This window comes from Spermophilus citellus (assembly GCF_964194105.1).
Source record: "Spermophilus citellus genome assembly, chromosome: 13".
NCBI lineage: Eukaryota > Metazoa > Chordata > Mammalia > Rodentia > Sciuridae > Spermophilus > Spermophilus citellus.
This window is the reverse complement of record NC_138193.1, coordinates 13,181,905-13,201,070: the sequence shown is the minus strand read 5'-3', so window position 1 is coordinate 13,201,070 and position 19,166 is coordinate 13,181,905. Positions and strand designations below refer to the sequence as shown.

The 19,166-nt window shown below is 50.0% G+C and overlaps 1 protein-coding gene and 1 long non-coding RNA gene across 2 annotated transcripts in view; one reads left to right on the top strand and one right to left on the bottom strand.

The window, feature by feature from the left end:
- LOC308632297 (myelin and lymphocyte protein) overlaps nucleotides 1-19,166 on the top strand; it is a 357,374-nt gene that overhangs the window by 124,416 nt on the left and 213,792 nt on the right. The window lies entirely within an intron of this gene.
- LOC308632862 lies at nucleotides 12,370-15,816 on the bottom strand. The gene is made up of 3 exons (XR_014018647.1): nucleotides 15,698-15,816; nucleotides 15,314-15,478; nucleotides 12,370-12,498 (listed from the first exon to the last, which is right to left on the bottom strand). It is a non-coding gene; the product is annotated as an uncharacterized lncRNA (long non-coding RNA).

Below are 19,166 nucleotides of genomic sequence, written 5' to 3'. Positions count from 1 at the left end.
TTCTATTCTCCCTAGATCTGATAGATGAGAAAATAGCACCATGCTGTCTTGACATGCATTGCTTTAGTTGCTCATGAGACTGAGCATCTTTTCCATGTGATTTTGGCCATTTATGCATATTTCCAGTAACACATCCGTGGTTCTATTTCTCTATTAACTTCACTTTTATTATTAGCGTTATTGTTTTTGGTACCAGGGATCCCAGGGGGGCTTGATAATGGAGCCACATCCTCAGCCTTTTCATATTTTATTTTGAGACAGGGTCTTGCTAAGTTGCTCAGGCCTCGCTAAATTGCTGAGACTGTCTTTGAACTTGGAATCCTCCTGCTTCAGCCTCCTGAGCTGCTGGGATTTTAGTCGTGTGCCTGAAGGCCCAGCTGGTACTTTTACTTTTGATATGATTTGTAGGACTCTTTGGCCTATTAAGGAGACAGGTCTGTGGTAATCTATGCATAAGATAATGACTTTTCCTTATCTGTCACTTTCCCCTCTCCCCACGGTCTTTTTTGGGGGGGGGAGGCGGTGTGCGGCTATACACAAGTTTAAATTTATTATATAGTCAGACTTGTTGATCTTTTTATAGTTTCTAGGTTTCACAGCATGCTTAGGAAGCCCTTTTCCTGCCCCACTTTCCGCCTTGTTACCTTTATGGGTTGGTTTTTGTTTGTTTTGGTACCTTTGCACTTAATTTTGGCGTAAAGAACAGGTAAAGATCCAACTTCAGTTCTCCTTCACTAGGGGGCTAACCTCTGTTTAGTGGGTATTTATCCCACTGCTGCCTTGCCAGCAGCTTAGTTTCTGACTTGGTGAATGTCCTGGGAGGTCCAGGGGGGTCCACCTAGCTGTGCCTTAATCTCTCCACCAACTACCCAGGCTTCTCTGGGGGACCGGCCGAGCAGCGATCCCTTCCCACTCACTCCCCTAAGCTGCGTGGCTCTGGGCTGGAGAGGCCACCATCCTTGTGAACACCGCTGCCCTTCTGTGGGACCTTGGGTGCGTCTAGCGCTCCATGCCCCTTGCTTCTGCGACTTTGGGCGACCCCTGGTGTCCGGCGCCTCCCACCCTAGGTGGTCTACTATCGTTTGCTGTCATCAGGGTGGAATTGTTCTGTGACAGAATCCGGTCCTTTGACCCAAGTTTCACTGATGCACTGGTGTGTGGGGACCTGCCCTTGAAGGGGTGGCAGTGGCTGGGACAGGCACTGCAAGAACAGCTCCAGTGATCTGGCCGCTTCCTCCATGCTGCTGGAGGAGCTCATGGTGGTGAACCAGTGGCACCATCACCTTTCTGGGGAGCTGGTAGTCTGGGTGCCTGCCCCCGGGGCGGTGTGTCCTGCTTAGTGACCTTGGGGTGCAGGAGGGCACCCTGAGCTCGGGCACCCGCAGTTTTCAAGCGCTGCTTCCTTAGCCGCTTGCTCATTGCAGGCGGCTTTGCCCTGGTGACCCATCAGGTGGTGAAACTGTACTGCATCCTGTTCCATGTCGTGGTGGTCATCCTCATCATCAAGTGAGTGTCCCCACAGGGTTCCCTGTGTTACAGCAGCTTAGCCTGCCATAGCCTAACTAACCCAGAGATGGGTTAGTCTGAACATTCCAGAATGAAACAAATGGGAGAGATGCACGGACTTGAAGGACGGAGAGGAGGACCAAGGACGCGGGCTCCTTGGATCAGCGCAGAGAAGGTTGCACGGAGGCTTTCCAGGTTTGCCGTGTCCTGTAACCATGCCTGGCTATCCAGCAGCTCTACTTTCGAGAATCACAGGCCACCCTTGGGCTTTTCTTTGGGGAGAATGAATGTTAGGACCATTGCCTTAGATCAGATTAAAGCAAGCCGGAAAGGTGCTCAAGCAGGAGTCTCTGTATCCCCTGAGTAAAGAGTCTAGTTTCTTAGCTGGAACTCGAATGTGGAGCAGGGCTCAAGAATGACTAGGAAATGCCTGGGCCCGAGAAAGGTCTCACTCTGGACCAGGAGCTGGGTCCAGCCAAGGTTTGCACACTCAGGAGGAGCTGGGGCCGAGACTCAGGTGAACGCACCCCAGCCAGCTCTGTCCCGCAGGGATACCTGCAGTGGAGTGAGCCAGAACTCTGTGCCCTCCCTGCATGGACCTGTCACTTTCCTCTCAGGTGCCCTCTGGACTCAGGGCTTCTTCCCTGGTGCTGATTAGCTACATGAAATCCAGACCACTGATTACAACTAAAGGAAGGTTTTTTTTGTTGTACCAGGCATATGTACAAAAAGCAAAACAATACCTACTAACTGAAATGATTAAAATAACTAGCTCTGTTGAGATTTGTCCCACCCTGGGGACAAGCCGTTGCTAGGAAATCAGACTGAGAAGTTTAATTTAAAGGAAGCCCTTGGATTAGATCACAGACCAGACAGGCAACAGCAGACACGCTGTTGGTGTCACATGGGGATGTTTCTGAGTGTGATCCAAGTTAAAGAGCCAAGAATAGAATATGGGCTGGCAATGACACTGGCCATGCCACCCAGGGCCTAAGGCCCCTGCAGCTGTCTCCCACAGATGAACATGTGCAGTTTCTAGCTGTTCAGTCTTGGTTTCCTTTGAAAACAGCCATTTTCAAAAGGAACAAAATCCTGTCAATCTGGCTTTACGGATGCTCAGTTGTTTAGACACTTCAAGAGGAAGTTTGGTATTGGTTTCCCTGCTGAGGTCTGACCCTGATCATTTTCAGTTTCCAAGTTTGGTATGTGTATGTGTGTAACTGGTCATGTAGGTTACAATCTTTATTTTCAAAATATAATTGCATTTTGGGGTCCCTAACCTAGCAATGTATCCTACAGATATAGTGGCACTCACACTCACTGTTTTGTAGTAAAAAACTGTGAGACCAACTAAGTGTCTCTAAATTGGAGATTGGTTAAATAAATAACAACCCGTTCCAGCAGGGGAATGAGGTATAGCTGGGTCAATATAGATGGAAATGGGCAAGAAAACTGTGAAGAAATGATATACTTCATATTTGCTTATAAAAAGAACAGATAGATACCCAGCACCTCAAAGGCATCTTACCTCAAGCCAGTATCATGAAGTGAATGGATATGCGCTGGAAAAGCTGGCCTTAGAACAGGGGACAAGGATGTTGTGTGTCACCAGTGACCTCTTTCTCAAGGTATCATCAATGACAAGGAAAACCACAAACAAAAATTAGAACAATATAAAATAAGAATTGTTTTCATAAGGATGATTATTTGAAAACTTCAAAAGAATTAATTGAAAAACCTGTTTATAGAAATCAGTAGGCTTCATATATTCAAATTACCAATTGGAAAAAATAGGGGGAAAATGATATGACTTAAATAGTAACCAGAAAAGTTTAGTCCCAAATGCTCAAATTAGTACTAATTTAAAAAAAAAAAGGAACATTTTTGTGTTTTTCAGTTGAGTACAACATTTAAGACAAAGTCAAAAGCCATTTAAGACTATGAGTCTGAGTATAAAGCAAAACTTTTTAAAAAATTCTTCACAGCAGGAGAAATATTTACTAGTCCAGAGAGATGACACATTGGGACAAATATGTGTGCCTCATATACAAAGGACTCAGATAAACGAACAAGCAGAGCGCAAAGTGGGTGGAGGACAGAGAACACAGAAGAGCACACATGTGCTATAACACATGTACACGCACTTGGTCTACCCATCAGAGAAATGCCAAGGAGAGTGCCAGCAGGTATGGTCTCTCACCTGCCAACTGACAAAGGCCAGTTGTCAGGGAAGGTGGGAAAAGGACATTCACAGTGTGGGGAAAACCCTGGGGGGCTACCAGCAGACACAGATTCAAAATTTTAAGTGCACTCACCTTTGACCCAGCAATTTTGCTTCTAGGAATCCATACTACAGATATGCCACAATCAAATATCACACAGCCACTAAAAAGTATGAGGCCATTCTACAATTACATTCCTGATTGGATATTAAGTGAAAAAAAACAAAATGATGCTAGTTCTATTTAAAAAATGCAGTTTATAGAACCAATTTTAGAGATTCACACATACAAAAAATGGGCCATGATTGCCTCCGGAGTCGGGGACATGGGAGCTGAGAAGGGTGGGAGGAAGCAATTCCCCTGTGCTCCTGGATGGTGTCCCCTCAGATTTGTTTTTCATGGTGCTAAGGACACAAAGGGAGGGTGGAGGAAGCCCAGCGGGGTTACAGGCCCTCCCAGGTCCTGGCCAGGAAAGGCTAAGTTGGTCCAGTGGTCTATACAGCTCACGAGAATTCTTTTCAAGATCTGAGATCTTTTCCATTGATGGTACTTTGAAGTAATAGGATTAGAATGCATAATTCATAGATAGCAAACAAAAATGCACCATAAAGGACATGAATGTCTGTCTGCCAAGAGGGCCGGCAGGTCTGCCCCACAGGGCTTGCCACTTTGTCTATTCTGCTGGATAATTTAATAAAAATTAAGTCACATGGATGTATTTCGTGAACTTTATTTTTAACAAACATTTATATCAACAATACATCTGGAAGAACATCAAGGTTCAAAGAAAGAGAATAGTATTTACAAAATGATTTCTGGGAAAGTGTCCACAGTTAATTTTATTTTCTCAAACGCTTATATTCCAAGAGCAGTACAATGAGCCTGTTTCGCAGGGTCTTGATTTTGTTGGAATAGTGCTGTTGAAACAGACTCTTCAGCTTTTGCCTTAGCAAATCCAAAGGTGGAAGGTGATGGCAGTCTGGGATATTCAACATGGTGTGAAAAAACTCATCCCACACGTCCAGATGAGGAAGCCTGCAGAGAGAAAGTACCAGCCACGGATGGAACGCAGCCTGCTCTGGCCCTGACTGCCGCAGGTGGGTAGTGAAACAGAACTCTCACCTAAGAGCACTTGGCCATCAGGAGTGGACACATCCAATCTATCCCACATTAGAGAAATTAAAGTTCCAATTAATTGTCTCAACACACCTGGCTCCCAAAACAGGATTTAAGATAAGCAGTCTTAGCAATAACTCTTCAGTGAAAAAAAATCTATTTTATTTTTTAAAGGAAATCTGTCTGTGCTGGGTGTTGTGAGTGCATGGAACCCCAGGGGCTGGGAAGCCTAAGGCAAGAGGATCATGAGTTAGAGGGTGGTCTGGGTAACACAGTGCTACCTCTCCTCATTAAAAAAAAGATCCATTTGCTCTTGGCTCCTGTGTCTACCATACTGTCAGCATCTTGTGATCTGGACACGTAGTTCTAAGGAGCCCAACTGCACATGTGCCAGGACCAGGTGGACAGGCCGCCCTACTCAGGAGAGCGCTGACTGAAGAGCTCCGGCTACTCTAGTGGTTAAAGTCAACTATAGGAGCTACAGAGCACAGAAAGATGGCAGCAGGGCCATGCAGAGGGCTGGCTTCAGGCTTTCCTTTACACAAGCGGCCAGAGGTGGAGACCTTCTGGATGACCATCTGGTCCTTCCATTATGAGCAAGAGGAAGCATAAAGCACTTGTCAGATATAATGGCTCATTATGCAGAATAAGACATAACAGTTACCAAGTTTTCTCCAGGGACTGAACCTAAGCTTCACTATGTATGGCACAGGCATTTTATAAAATTACTGCCAATTTTCTTTTTCTGTTTTGGAAGTGGGTAGGGAAGGCCAGGGGAATTGCAGTTGAAATTATTCCCAGAAGGTATATATGCACATAAGATTCCATTTGGCTGCGCACAGAAGATGAGTTCACTTTTCTGTATGTTTTAAATATACCTCAAAAAAGTTAAGAGAAGAAAGTGTAACCGGACAAGGAAGAAGCATGTAACAAATACTTCCTACGCATTTCCTTGGCTTCTTACAGGAAAGATTTGAGGAAGGCAGGATGAGTATTATTTGCATCTCCACACACAAGGAAACAAGCAAGCACAGCCCTGAGGCTCTGGGACACCTGCCTGGGTGGGATGCTTGTCACCACCCAGGAGCTCCCAGGGGTTCTGTGGGCTACCGGCTAAGTGGGAAGCCCTGTGACCACTCCCTGCCCTGGGCCAGCCTTGTGCTGTGCCCACACTGCCTAAGGGATCCCCTTCTGCCAGATGGAACCTGTTACTACCCTAGTTATTCTCTTCCCGCTGTAGCCCGATGCCGACACCTACCTTCTGAAAAGACCTTCAGGCTTCCAGACTCCTCCCTCGTTCTTCACCCTCATGTAGGTCCCCAGCAGCATGCAGTACACCGTGGCTGCCACTCCAAAGTAATCCACCTGGCAAGAAAGCGAGGTCCCATGACTCATGGCGATGCACACGTGATCCCATCACCATGTGCTAACATAGGCAGCAAGCTAAGTCACAGGAGTTTGTCTTTGATTTCTGGTGGCTGGGGATTCAAGCAGCAGGAATGCTGCTTCTCAGTGAGGTGAGCAAACTTCAATGCCAGACAGTCCTAGTGACTAAGAGACTCAGAAATTCAGGTACACCGAACAGAGGCAGCACTGGAGCTGAGCTGGTTGCAGCAGTGGTGGTGGTTCACCAGATGGGGGAGAACACAGAGAAATACAGCAGGGAGGTGTGCTGCGAGAAAACCTGAAATCAGAAAAGCAGCCTGCACTGAGCTGATGCGGAGGTGATGGAAGGTGCTCTGTGTTTCTCAAGCAGCCACGGGGAGCTGAGGCTAACCCTAACCCTAACCCAACCCTAACCCTAACCCTAACCCTAACCCTAACCTTGAGATATGGCTAGTTATGCTGATTTTCTCATCTATATCATCAAGACATGTTAGTGTGTTTTCAAAGCACTTCCATCAGCAGCTTCAGATTCCCGGCTCCTGTCGCCTGCCTGCCTGACGGTCTCTGGGGCTCGCGGTGGTCACTCCCAGGGCAGGGGAGACTGAAGAGGGTGTCTGCTGGGCGTTTGGAAGGAACGCCCTTGCTCTCCCCTGAGAACCTCTGGAATCATCTGTGCCTCCTTTCTGTGCTCTCCCCTCCCTTCTAAGGCTTACAAAGTTGGGACAGGAGGGGAGGGAGGAAACACAACTGTTTAAAATCCAGTTTTCAATCTCGAGGAGAAGAGGGAACCTCACAGCTATGAGAAGAGGAGACAAGGGAGTCGGGGAGGTGCATCAGATTTCCCCTCAAAAATCCCTTCAACCAGCCACCAAGTGGCTTAAATATAATTTGGGGTTTCTATACTTGGGTTTGTGTGCATATACTCATATGTATATTTGGACAGACGCAACCTTTATTTATGTGTAAATATGCCACGTAAGCCTTGTACATATTCTGTTCAGTGCTTTCTTATTTTCCTTCCTCAAATGAGAACCTGTATTTGAGTTCTAGAAAATGCAGTGTGCACGTAGCCAGCTCTGCTGCAGGATCCTTGGTCCCAGGGGACCCACCAGGAAAGGCACCTATGGCTCTGCTGATGGTGGCAACCTCTAGGGAGCCAGGCTGGCGGTGGAGGGGCAGGGCTCCCCTCCGTGCCTGATGCATTGCCATAAGGAAAAAGCAGTCTAGTTCCTGTCTCACGTTTTCTCCTTCCAGAACCTTTCCTGGCAGCTGCCTATACTTCCCATGCCCAGTACAACAGGAACATTCTGTTCCAAACGTCCCCTCGGGCTATCAGGTAAGTAAAGCATCCAGCTGTTCCACGTGTCCACCTTAAGTTCTAGAGGTTGAGCCAAACTTGTAGGCATTCTTTCCACAGAAACTTTTCAGAGGGGTCTACATACATTTGGGTAAAACCCAAGAGTGTTTTGTTCTGTGGTGCTGGGAGCCGACCCAGAGATGGGCAAGTGCTAGGCAAGCGCTCCACCACGGAGCTGCAGCCCAGCCCCAGAGCCTGGTGGTTTGGGTTAATTTCTAAGAGCACAGTGTCCCACGTGCAGGGAGCATCCGGTCAGTTAAGAGCAGATCAGGGGGGGTAATGGACACCACCAAGGCCAGGAGATGGAGTGCCCAAGCTGGACGCACATGGCCACCTTTCTTCCTAGCCAGCGTCACCTGGAGTGCAAGGGAGGGCTTCTCTTTTCCCTTCTGTCACCTCCTAATGCTACCCACACATTCACTCCTTTCCTGGGAATCCAGCCTTTTCTATCTCCCCCTAAAGCTTCAACTAAGACCAAGCCCTCGGCTAGAGTAAGGAAAAACCCTCTCTTACATCAGTGCTCGGTGTGAGTGTCTCCAAAAGCAACAAACACCTCATGTGCCCAGGCTGCCAAGCAGGAGTGGGGGACTGTCCGACCCTATGGGGATCTGGCGTGTGGCAGCCACATCTGTCCTGAGTATACCGCGTTGAGACGGGCTGTGCACATTTTCACATTGGACTCAGCTACGCCCACATGGCATTAGGTCACTGTAACTGACGGTTCACCTTGTCAGTCTCTGGTTCAGAGTGTTCTCTTATTACTGTCACAACAACCCCGTGAAGAAGGTGCTAAAGCTGGCTCGAGACTGTCCACCAAGTGTGCTTTGACATATGATCATCGTCTTGATGTTTTCTGTTAGTGTTTTCTAGTTTGAGCTCAAGTAAATACCGCCCATGCTCCTGAGAACCTAAAGGGCACACGACCCATCACGAGTCTTATTTATTTATTTGTTTATTTACCCGTTTCTTTGGCAGTGCTGGGGATGGAACCCAGGACCTGGTGCGTGCTGGGTACTGCTCTACCACTGAGCTGCCGTCCCAGCCCCGGCCCCTGTTCGTCTTTGCACAGAAGTTTGAGTGTTATATAACTCCTGCTCAGTGGTTATAACCACCTTTACTGTTTTTCCTCTCCAGACTTTACTATTTTTATAACCACTGGGCCATGCGGATGGCCACGTACTTCTTCATCTGTGTCAACCTCTCTCTTGCCCTGTTTGAGGAACCGGTGCTCTTTCTGCCACCGTTCTTGGTAAGCATTAGATAAAAGATGTTCAACCAGACCTTGTCACCAATGAGTAGGGCCCCTTGCTTCTCCCTTGTTTTCCTCAAATGTCAACAAATAGGAATTTGACTTTATTTTTTTCTTGCTGGGGCTTCAGAGGATTCTGACTGCTTGTTGGCTAATGTGCCAATCATGAGGGATTTTGAGGGCAATGGAAGTTTCTGGTCTTCTGTTGACTGAAGGGGAAATCAGATGGAGATGGTAGGAAGGATGTTTTAAAAGTATGTTTAATGCTGAGGAGACAATGTCATCGTGTGGTGCGGTGTGGGACGCACGCCTGCCACAGGGTCAGCTTTTGTGGTGGTCATAAATGGCAGGAGTATCTTTGAGTGCTCGCTGCCTGGTCACAGGGGATTTTGAATGACACATCCCAGGAAGGTCTGAATGATAAGCTGATGACCTGCTCAGACTGATATCTGACTCGTCACTGCTCTCACCTGTCTCCATGGCTGTCATGTGCTGAGTGCTCTGTCCACCGGAGCTCTCTCTGTGTTCTGTGTTCTCCTTAGCCTTGCTGTTCTCCATGAGATGGGCAAAACCCTCAGCACCCCCTGCTCACCCACAAGGAAGCTGAGCCTTAGGAGGGTTATCTAACTTGCCCAAGGTTGCTTGGCCACAAGTGGGGAGCTGGGCCCTGAGCCAGGTCTGTCCAACTTCAAGGCTGTTGCTTTCCAATGACCACATGGTTATGTATTCTTCTGTACTTCAGTTAGCTCTTGCTGTGTAACAAGTTACCCCCCCGACTCAAACATTTAAAACAAGGTCAGGACACTGTGGGCCGAGGGTCAGATGTGGTGGCTGCCTGTTTTTGTATAGCCTGTGTGCAAGAATATGCTGCAAACAGAAGGTCTGTAATTCCCTGCCAAGAAATGTATCTGTTGAAACCCAGTCCACAGTCTGACAGTATTCGGCAGTATTTTGGGGGTGACTAGGTCATGGGGCGACATCCTCATGAGTGCAACTAATGCCCTGATAAAAGGTGCCCCAGGGAGCTCCCTGGCTTCTGTTAAAAGGAGGCTGTCCATGAAAACCAAACCTGCCAGCACCTTGATGTTGGACTTTCAGCCTCCGGAACTAGGAGAACTACCTTCCTGTTGCTCAGGGGCCAGCCAGGCTCTGGTAGTGGGAGATTAATATTTTCTGAAACAAAGGGGTAAAAATCAGGAGTATGGTTTGGGAGGCCCCAAAGCAACATTCCCCACACCTCCATACAATGAAGATTCTGTAATTCATGGACTCTCTGGACGGAAGCCTTTTAGCCTGTGACTGTGCATACGAACACGAGCTCTACGGGGGCAGAGATGAGCACTCCCAGGCTGGGCAGGGTGTCTTTCGTCCCTCCCTGGTGCTGGCCCAGCCTGACCCTGGTGACAATTCACACAGTGTCCCTCTTGGTCCTTGCCTCTTCTCCCGAGTCCTCACCCCTCTCTGGGCCATTGGTCCTGTGCAGCTCCAGGGTGGCCACCTGGGTTTCAGAGTGTCCCTCCAGCCAGCACAGCACTAAGTCTAGAGGCCATGTGGGTTTGGGACTTGGCCCCTTGCAGCATGATAACTCAAGCCCTGATTTGCGCAGAGGTGTCCTGGGCTTACCAGGCCCTTGAGCCCTCAGGGCTGAGCTGGATGACAGAAGGTTTGTCAGAGGATACAGCCCAGGTTGTGCCCAAGACCCAGGAGGCAGGGGTGATGACTGTGTCCCTCGGCTTTCAGGCCCAGAACCGACCCCTCCCTTCCTGTCCCTTAGGGTCCCATCCCTCCGGCCCTCTGCCCAGCCTTGCCCTCCTCCTGGCCTATGCCAGGCTGCCCTTTGCTCTTCTCTTCCTACTCTCCTGCCCTCTTCTCTCATGGGTGGAGGGAGAGCCCTGCTATGGAAGTGTCACTGTGTCACAGCAAGCTGGGGCACATTGTGGCTGCCACTGCAAGGCTAGCCAAATATAGCAAGTTAGGGGCTGAGGCCCTGTGACCCCTGGAGGGACACTGGTGAGGACTTCATCCTTCCCATTGATGGCCTGCCCCGTCTCTCAACAGCCAAATCCACGCAGCATGGCGGAAGGACTGTGATGTTGAAGGAATGAGCCGCCATTTCCAATCACATCTCTGGGAGTGTCTCAGTCTGTTTCCTAAGACAAAGTGCCTGAGACCAGGTCATTTATAAAGAATAGAAGTTTCTTTCATCCGTGGCCCTGGGAACTGGGCAGTCCAGGCATCTGGAGAGGGCTTCGTGCTGCCTCAGAGTATGGCAGAGGTGGCACATGGGAGTCAGCGAGGGTGCTGGGACTCCCTCAGGACCTCTCCTCTCCTCATAAAGCCACAATGCCACTCCTCAAGATCTCCTCTAACCATGACCCTCCAAAGACCCAGCTCCAAACACCATAAACATAAGACTCTGGGACTTAGGGCTCCAACATGGGACTCCTGGGGACACACCGAAACCACGGCCAGGAGCTGCCCTACTGCTTGAGCAAAGGGACTTCCAGAAGCCTTTGTGTGTGAACAAGAGTGTGAGGGCATAGGAGACCTGCCTGTGTCCTCCTCACCCTCCTCTTTCCTGAGGAACGCGTTCTGGGTCTTCAGCTGCTGCAATGGCCCCCAGAAGCTCTGCCCCTCTGGGCTGTGGGTCATGCGCCAAGAGGCAGGTTTCCCCTGAAGAGGAATCAACCATTGCCCTCAGCAGGGAACTGGGCACAACTTTCAGTAAAATTCAGGGCCATGGCTCATTCTTGGAGGGTGCTAGGAAAGGTAGGGTCAGGAACATGTGGGGACTGCAGCCCAACCTGCTGCTGGCGGGGCCCTGAGCTGCAGGGCACCTCCATCGCCTACGTGCTCGGCCTGACTGTGTTCCTCAGGAGACTGGTCCATTTTGGCAAGATCACTCCTCAGAAGGTTTTCTGGAAGGACACCCAAAACATCTGCATCATGGTCACCATTGCGGTGAGTGTTCATTGCTGTGTCTGCAAGCAGCAGTGGAAACCCTGAAGAGGAAGATTCTGGAGGTTTGCTTTGCCAAAACGACACGGCCCCTTCATGGCCAAGGGAAAACGAAGAACAGATTGGCAAACTATGATAGCATTTTCACAACCGCACTCCCAGATTAAAGGGGAACAGGGAACAACACTCTTACCAAAAAATGGCTGAAATTAGGTAAGGCTGACTCAAAAAATGATAGATCATGAGACGGCTCATCTAGAAGGTGTTTAATCTAATTAAAATACGGATTAAAGCAAGAATATACCAGGGGGTGGGCCTAAAAAGACATGCAGCCGTGCTGAGAGGAAAGACCACGTCCTGGGCCCCTTGGAGAGAGAGGAGCCTCCTGCAGGAAGGTTCTTGGCAGTTCCTTTCAGAAACCGTCAAGGTCCACGTGCTCACACCCTGGCCTCCCATTCCAGGAATTTAGCAAAGAAGGATGCTGTGACCAAATCCGCGGTGGCTGAGCTGGTCATAATATTGACAAATTGGGGATGAGCAGTTTCCTGAGAGTAGGTAGGACAGGAGCTTGTGAAGTTGAACACAGTGCAGCCACGCAGCCCGGGAAAGTGGTCCTGAGGGTGACATGTGTTGTCGGGGATGGGGGGAGGGAGGTGGGGCGGGGGGAGCTTGCCTTTATCCCTGAAGGGCAGGTGGGTCACATCCTGGCTAAAGAGAGGAAGAGGAAAGGATGTTGTATATTCGTAGAAAGCTCTGGAAGAGCACATGGCAGGCAGGGAGATGCTTCTGAAACGCTCGGTCACACAGAGGGGCTCCTGAGTGACTGGGAACGAGGCCTCCTCATCAGCTGGTCTGCGAGTCTGGGCCTGCAGATCCAGAGCTCAGTCCCCCCCTCCGCTGTTTCTGTGTGACGCCGTCCTCCCAGGGTCATCCAGAGTCACCGTGAACACTGCCCATGGGCATAGGACACGTGCTGCGTCTGTTGTTGCTGTCCCCTCTTGTTCCTTTACTGTATGGCCCTGGCTTGCTAGTCACGGCCACATCAGGGCTTCAGCTCCAGTCCAGTGGGAGCAATGTCCCCTCCTCTTCCCAAGCAGCTCCCAGCCATGGGCACCTGGGGCTTCCTCTCCCATCCTCCTCCTCTCCTATACACCCAGCCACAACGTGGTCCAGGCCTGTCACCCTCACCTGTCTGTCACCTCGACCTCAGACCCCAGATCGGTTTCAGACACTCCTACCAGACGCCCTCCTCGGTGCCCACTGCAGACCTCCCCTCCCTTGCTGCAGAGTGTCTGTGAGCCTCTCACATGACCGAGCCCGGGACCCCTGGGGTCTGCACCCCTCCCACCTGCGGTCCTCCACCCCAGCCAGCCCAGATGCCTCTGTGTCCTGCATGGACCCCCACTCTTCCTCTGCACAGGGTGGTTCCTCTGCCTGGAACGCCCACTTCTCACCCTTTCCCTAAAGATTGGCTCATCTTTCACTCTACGTGGGCAGAGCCCTCCCAACATGCGGAGTAGCTGTACTTTCCTGATTCTACGAACATCTTCATTATCTATTATGAAAAAGTATCATGAACACACTTCATCTGAGGAGGTACCTGTGACCATGAGTTTGGGTTCAGTCCCTAACAGTGCAGGTGGGTGGAGGATGGGCGGGAAAGAAAACTCTTAGGAAAGAAAGGAAATCCTGTGTGTGTGTGTGTGTGTGTGTGTGTGTGTGTGTGTGTTATTTTGGAAGGAACTTGCCCTTGGTATTGCACCGCGCCCTGCAGGAGGAGCGTCCATGCCCTCTGCTGAGGTCCCCCCTGGGTCCTCAGATCCAGCCCAGTGTGTAGAACGCAGCGGGCACCCAGCTGTACACACCTATGTCAACACACAGCAGTCCCTGATTGCGATCATCCAAGGGCTTTCCACGGGCTGGCAGAGAAAGCCAAAGCCATTGTCCTGGACCCGAGGACACGTGTGTTCTCTCTTCCTGCTGTCCTGCCTGTCCCTCTCTTGCTCCATGGAGGGGCCTCCCTGGGTGGTGGCACTGCTCAGCCCCTGCCTCCCATTCCTGCGTGGCTTCTGCCAGGCCTGCAGCCCTGCTGAATGGTGTGACCCTCTCCCCAGGGCTCCCCCTCAGCCACAGCCTTGGGTGGGTTTCCCAGTGCTGTCCTGATCGCCCACACACAGCGCAACATGGCCAGCCGTGACCTTCCCTCTGTCACAGAGTGGCCTCATTCCTCGTCCCCCCACTGTTGCCCTTTGGGGGATGACTTGCAGGGTTCCCAGGTTCTGGGCATAGGAGCTATCTTCCTAGCCTGGCCCTTGAGCCACATGCCATTGGTCTTTGTCACTTGCTGCTGCTGCTCTCCACCTCCCCCCCGGGACCCTCTGCTTCCCCAACTCCTGGGAAAGCCCTTCCCTGTCCTCCCTTCCCATGTTCCATCTTCTTGAGCGGGGATGGCAGACATTTCAAAGCTTGGCTGGTCTTTAGGGTTGCGTGGGTGCTGCTCCCCTCCAGCTGTGTGGCATGTCCTTGTCCGTCTCTCCTGCTGTTCTGGGCCCTCCTCCAGGGCTCTCCCTGGGTCTGTGTGTCTCACCACCAAAGGGGCTGAATCCACGTTGTTTGATGATACTGTCTATATTTTCCCAAGATGCACTGGGTTCTTGTTTTGCTCCTCATTAATCTTTTGCATGCAAACCTGATGTTAATAAAGTACACAGGGGTCTCTGGATCCTGTCTTTACCTCTGACACTAGGTTAGTTCAGGACAAATGAAGAATAGTCAAGCAGGATGTAGGCTGGAAGCATGGAGCCGTGTGATGCATGGTGAAGGCTTAGATCAGACCATCTGTTCTTCCCAAAACATTAGCCCAATTTCTGCGCATGCTCACTTACTGTGTAAGGAATTTTACTAATTGTTTGAAGGTTCTAGAGGACCTGTTAGACTCCTAATTGGCAAACCATCCAACATACTCCAGAGAATGTACAAGTGCCATAAGAAGAAAATAAGGTCAGCCTACAGCAATGGGCAGCTGCCTGCCCTCGGCTGGGAGGAGCACTGGGCATGGCACCAGGGCTGCTGGGCAGCAGAAGCCTCCACAGCCCTGCAGGGAGCCTGGAGCACAGCTCTGCAGAACCATGCTCAGCCCTGGACAGATGCACATGAGTTCTCATCACAGGCTAGAGTGTGACAGTCCCAGGTGCATGCCTGTCATGCCAGCCACCAGGGAGGCTGAGGCAAGAGGAACCTTTGAGGTCAGCCTTGGCCACTTAGACCCTGTGGCTGAGGGGAAAATACAGGGGTCTCTGAGGGTGGAGCTCAGGTAGGTCACTTGCCTAACAGGCTCAGGCACCTGGGTTCAATCCCCAGAACCACACATACACCAAAAAGTGACCTTGGAACATGGTTTAAAATGATGGGTCACCTACACAGAAGGGAACAGGAGAGGGTTTTTAAAGCGAGGACTTAAAACAGAATCCACAGGTGCCACAGGAAAAGGAGACACAGAGTCAGTGAGACCTGAAATACCTGGGCGGGTCTGTCTTTTAAACTGGCCTCCTGCTCCCCAGGTCACACTGGGTTCCTCCATCACCTTCCCACTCTCCAGGGGACCTGCGGGTCAGGCCACCTCTTCTCCTCTGAGGTCCACCGCGCAAGCCACACTGCTGAGGCCACCGCATCCTGAACAGGACCCTGCAAATCAAAATCCACCCGCTGTGACCAGCAGCTCCGCTGAGGAGAGCCCTCAGGTGAGAAGCGGGACAGCCGGGTCCGCGGTGGGCGCTGTGGGGACCACCCTGGAGGCTCCAGGGGACAGGAAGCCCAGGATCTTGGTTCCAGGGCGGCGGCAGAGTCCTCCCGGGTCCCACCCTCGTGTGGGCGTCTAGACCGGGTCCGTTCCGGGCAGCTCACCTTCTCCTGTCATGGACCTCAGGAGATGGACCCGCCAGCCAGGACCTCAGCCTGGGCTCTGGATGCAACTTCCATGCTCCTCCTCCTCCAAGCTCCTTGTGACCAAGGCTCCAAGTTCCCGCCCTGGCATAGGCCCCGCCCCCGTCTCCCTGGCAACGGCCACACCCCCTCTTCTGTGACCCACTCTGCTTGCTGAGGGCGGGGCTCTGGGCATCCTGCCTGCCAGGCTGTCAGTTCAGCTGCTGTCCTAACATGGAACAGCAACTAACTAGCCTCCTCACCTGTCCCCGACTTCCTGGGGGGAGGCCTGCGGCTGCCCCTTGTAACTGTGGGACCCTGTGGACGCGGCCCTGGATGCTGGGCTTTCCCATGGGAAATGCTCCTCAGCCAGGGGGATGGGACTGCTGCCCAGGAGGACAGAGCCCCTGAAAAGGCCCTGCCACTCCTCTTGCTTGCAAGGGGACTCTGTCACATAGGCCAGGCAGGGAGAGTGGAGGCCCAGAGCAAGGCCCGCACAGAGTGCTGGATGGGCATTACTTGTAAAATGACTGCTGTGGGTCAGGACACCAACAACCAATCGCCATCTGCCTTAATAGTCATTAGGAAAATATCGCTCACAACCATTTTTCTACCTCTATTATGTGACTGTATTCCCTTCCCCATGAGTAAGGTCACAGGCACGTGTCCTTCTGTCTTGCTTCTGTCTCTCATCCCAGAGGCCCCTGGTACTCTTTGGGCTCCAGGACTGGAAGCTCTCTTACCATAGGGGTTTTTTGTAAATTGATTTTTAAAATTCAGTATATGTGTCAGCAGAATGCATTTGGATTCATTGTACACTACTGCAAAAAAAACCTTTTCATTTACCTAATTGGACATGATGTAGCATTGCACCCTATGTTACTCATCCATGTACCTGGGGGAATAATGTCCATCTCATTCCACCATCTATCGTGCCCCATACATCCTCCACATCCCTCCCTCCCATTTGATCAAAATTTCTGCATTTCTCACATTCCCCCCATTTGGGATCAGCATCCAGTTCTTAGAACATTCAGCCTCTGGTTTAATGGGACTGACTTACTTCCCTTAGCATGATAGTCTCCAACTCCATCCATTTACCTGCAGATGCCATCATTATATTTTCTTTTAATTCTGAGTATTTAGTCCATTGTGTTTATATACAACAATTTTTTTGTATCCACAGCATAACATCTAGGTTGCTTCCACAGTTTAGCTATCGTGAATTGAGTTGCTATAAACATTGGTGTGGCTGCATTACTACAGTATGCTGATATTAAGTCCTTTGGGTATAGACTGAGGAGTGGGGTCGCTGGGCCAAATGGTGGTTCCATTCCAAGTTTTCTAAGGAACAATAGAGTTTTGAACTGGCTGTTGGTCACCTGGTGGTACTCCATGGGTTCCTCCAGGCCTGGCTTGCATCTGCCTCCCCCCATCCTCTGGGATGACCCAGAGGCTCAGTTGTGGCACCTGCAGTAAAGATGGCATTCCTATGTCCTGTCCCTCATCAGCTTGCAGTGCTGGGTCTGCCACCAAGATGGAACTGAGAAGTGGATGCACAGCATTGCTCCAATGTCCTGCTACCTCCTGAGATGGAAGGAACATCTCTGAGGTTTTTTGTATATCCACCCCCACCCCCGCTTCTGCTGTCTCTCCTTGAAGTCTTATGTGCCCTCATTCCACTCATTCTAACAAGACTTTAGACATTCCCCTTCTCCAAAACAATAACTTTTCTCCTCTGATGGATACCCCTCATTCAACTCCCACATTTGCAAGTTCCTGCAAAGATGAAAAAATTAGGTGCTATACTAAAATTCTCAGAACCGGTGCTCTGGCCTCAAAAATGCTGCAGAGATGGGCTGGGGATGTGGCTCAAGCGGTAGCGCGCTCGCCTGGCATGCGTGCGGCCCAGGTTCGATCCTCAGCACCACATACCAACAAAGATGTTGTGTCCGCCGAGAACTAAAAAATAAATATTAAAAATTCTCTCTCTCACTCTCTCTTTAAAAAAAAAAAAATGCTGCAGAGACACTTGGCTACACCACGGACAAGCTCTGCCATTGACCTCAGGTCCTTCGCTGCTAGGAAAGGAGGCCAAGTGCTGTCCAGATGCAGCTCATAGAATTCTCTCTGTTCTCTGGCTTTGATTCTTCAGAATCAAACACACACACACACACACACACACACACACACACACACACATACACACACATACACACATACACACACATAAACACATATACACACCCAAATAAAATTTGGACCACGGCACACATATCAATATGGTAAATACTAATTATTTACAGAAGAAGGTTCTAGACCATGTGTTTGCTTGATGTTATTGTTTTTATTATTTTCTCAAGAGGCTAGCAGCAAAGATGATCCTGTGGCTGTCCTCCTTAAAGTCTTCCATGGCTCTTCCTTTCTGGCAAGTCTCATGGGTTGTGCAGCCAGGAAGGGGAATAAATTGGGAGGCCAGAGCTAAGGACAGCCCAGCCTGTGAAATCAGATTCGGTGTTTTCTGGCACAGTTTGGAACACTGACACCTGAGCCCAAAGATCTGTCCAGAGAGTCAATTTTGAAAACACTTGTCTTTACACATGAAAGGCACATCTTCAGGGAAAGATTAAAGGAAGGAAATGTGACTTATAATTACTGCTAAGCATGTGTTAGCAGTTGTGTATGCTAACATGGCCCATGAAGAAGGCCAAATTTATGCCCTGTTTCCAAACCTCATACACACACACACACATACACACACACACAAATTCTAACAATTAAAACATTCATAACAGCCTATCAAATAATTGTCAAAAATAGGTAAAATTATATGTACAGCAAAGGAATTTCAGAATAAGCTGCTGAATTTGTAAAATGAATCGATTTTTAAAACCCATCAATATGATGTCTAGGGGTAAGCTACATCAAATAAATATATGTTTATTCAGTGCAAAGTGTTGTTTTCCTTCAAGAAAATGTTTCATGATACATATAGGCCAAGAACCAAAACCTGGAGATTTTTTCAGTTGAGAGAAGCCAGGAACTTTGTGTTTCATTGCAGAGTTTCTGCCTAAATCAAAGAAGCTGGACCTCAATGACATGACCAGATAGTGGGTTTATGGGAGAATGTCCCCCATTCCTAAAATGATAGTATGGACCATAGCCCGCTAGGCCAACGGTACTTTTGGCTTGTGCCTTCTATTTGATGCCATTTTCCCCTCTCTGCTCCCCCCAGATCATTCTTGAAAGGCCTTCTGTTCTGCCAGCCATAGTGACATCTGCTGGCGGACATGGGAAGTCACAAATCTGTGGGGACCCTCTCAACCAAACCTTGTTAATGCTGCCATTTATCACAGGGGCAGAAGTGCAGGCTCTGGAGGGCTGGGCATCCTGTCATTTCTCCCATACCCTCTCCCAAGAGAGCAACCATGTCTCAAGCAGCCAGTTCCCA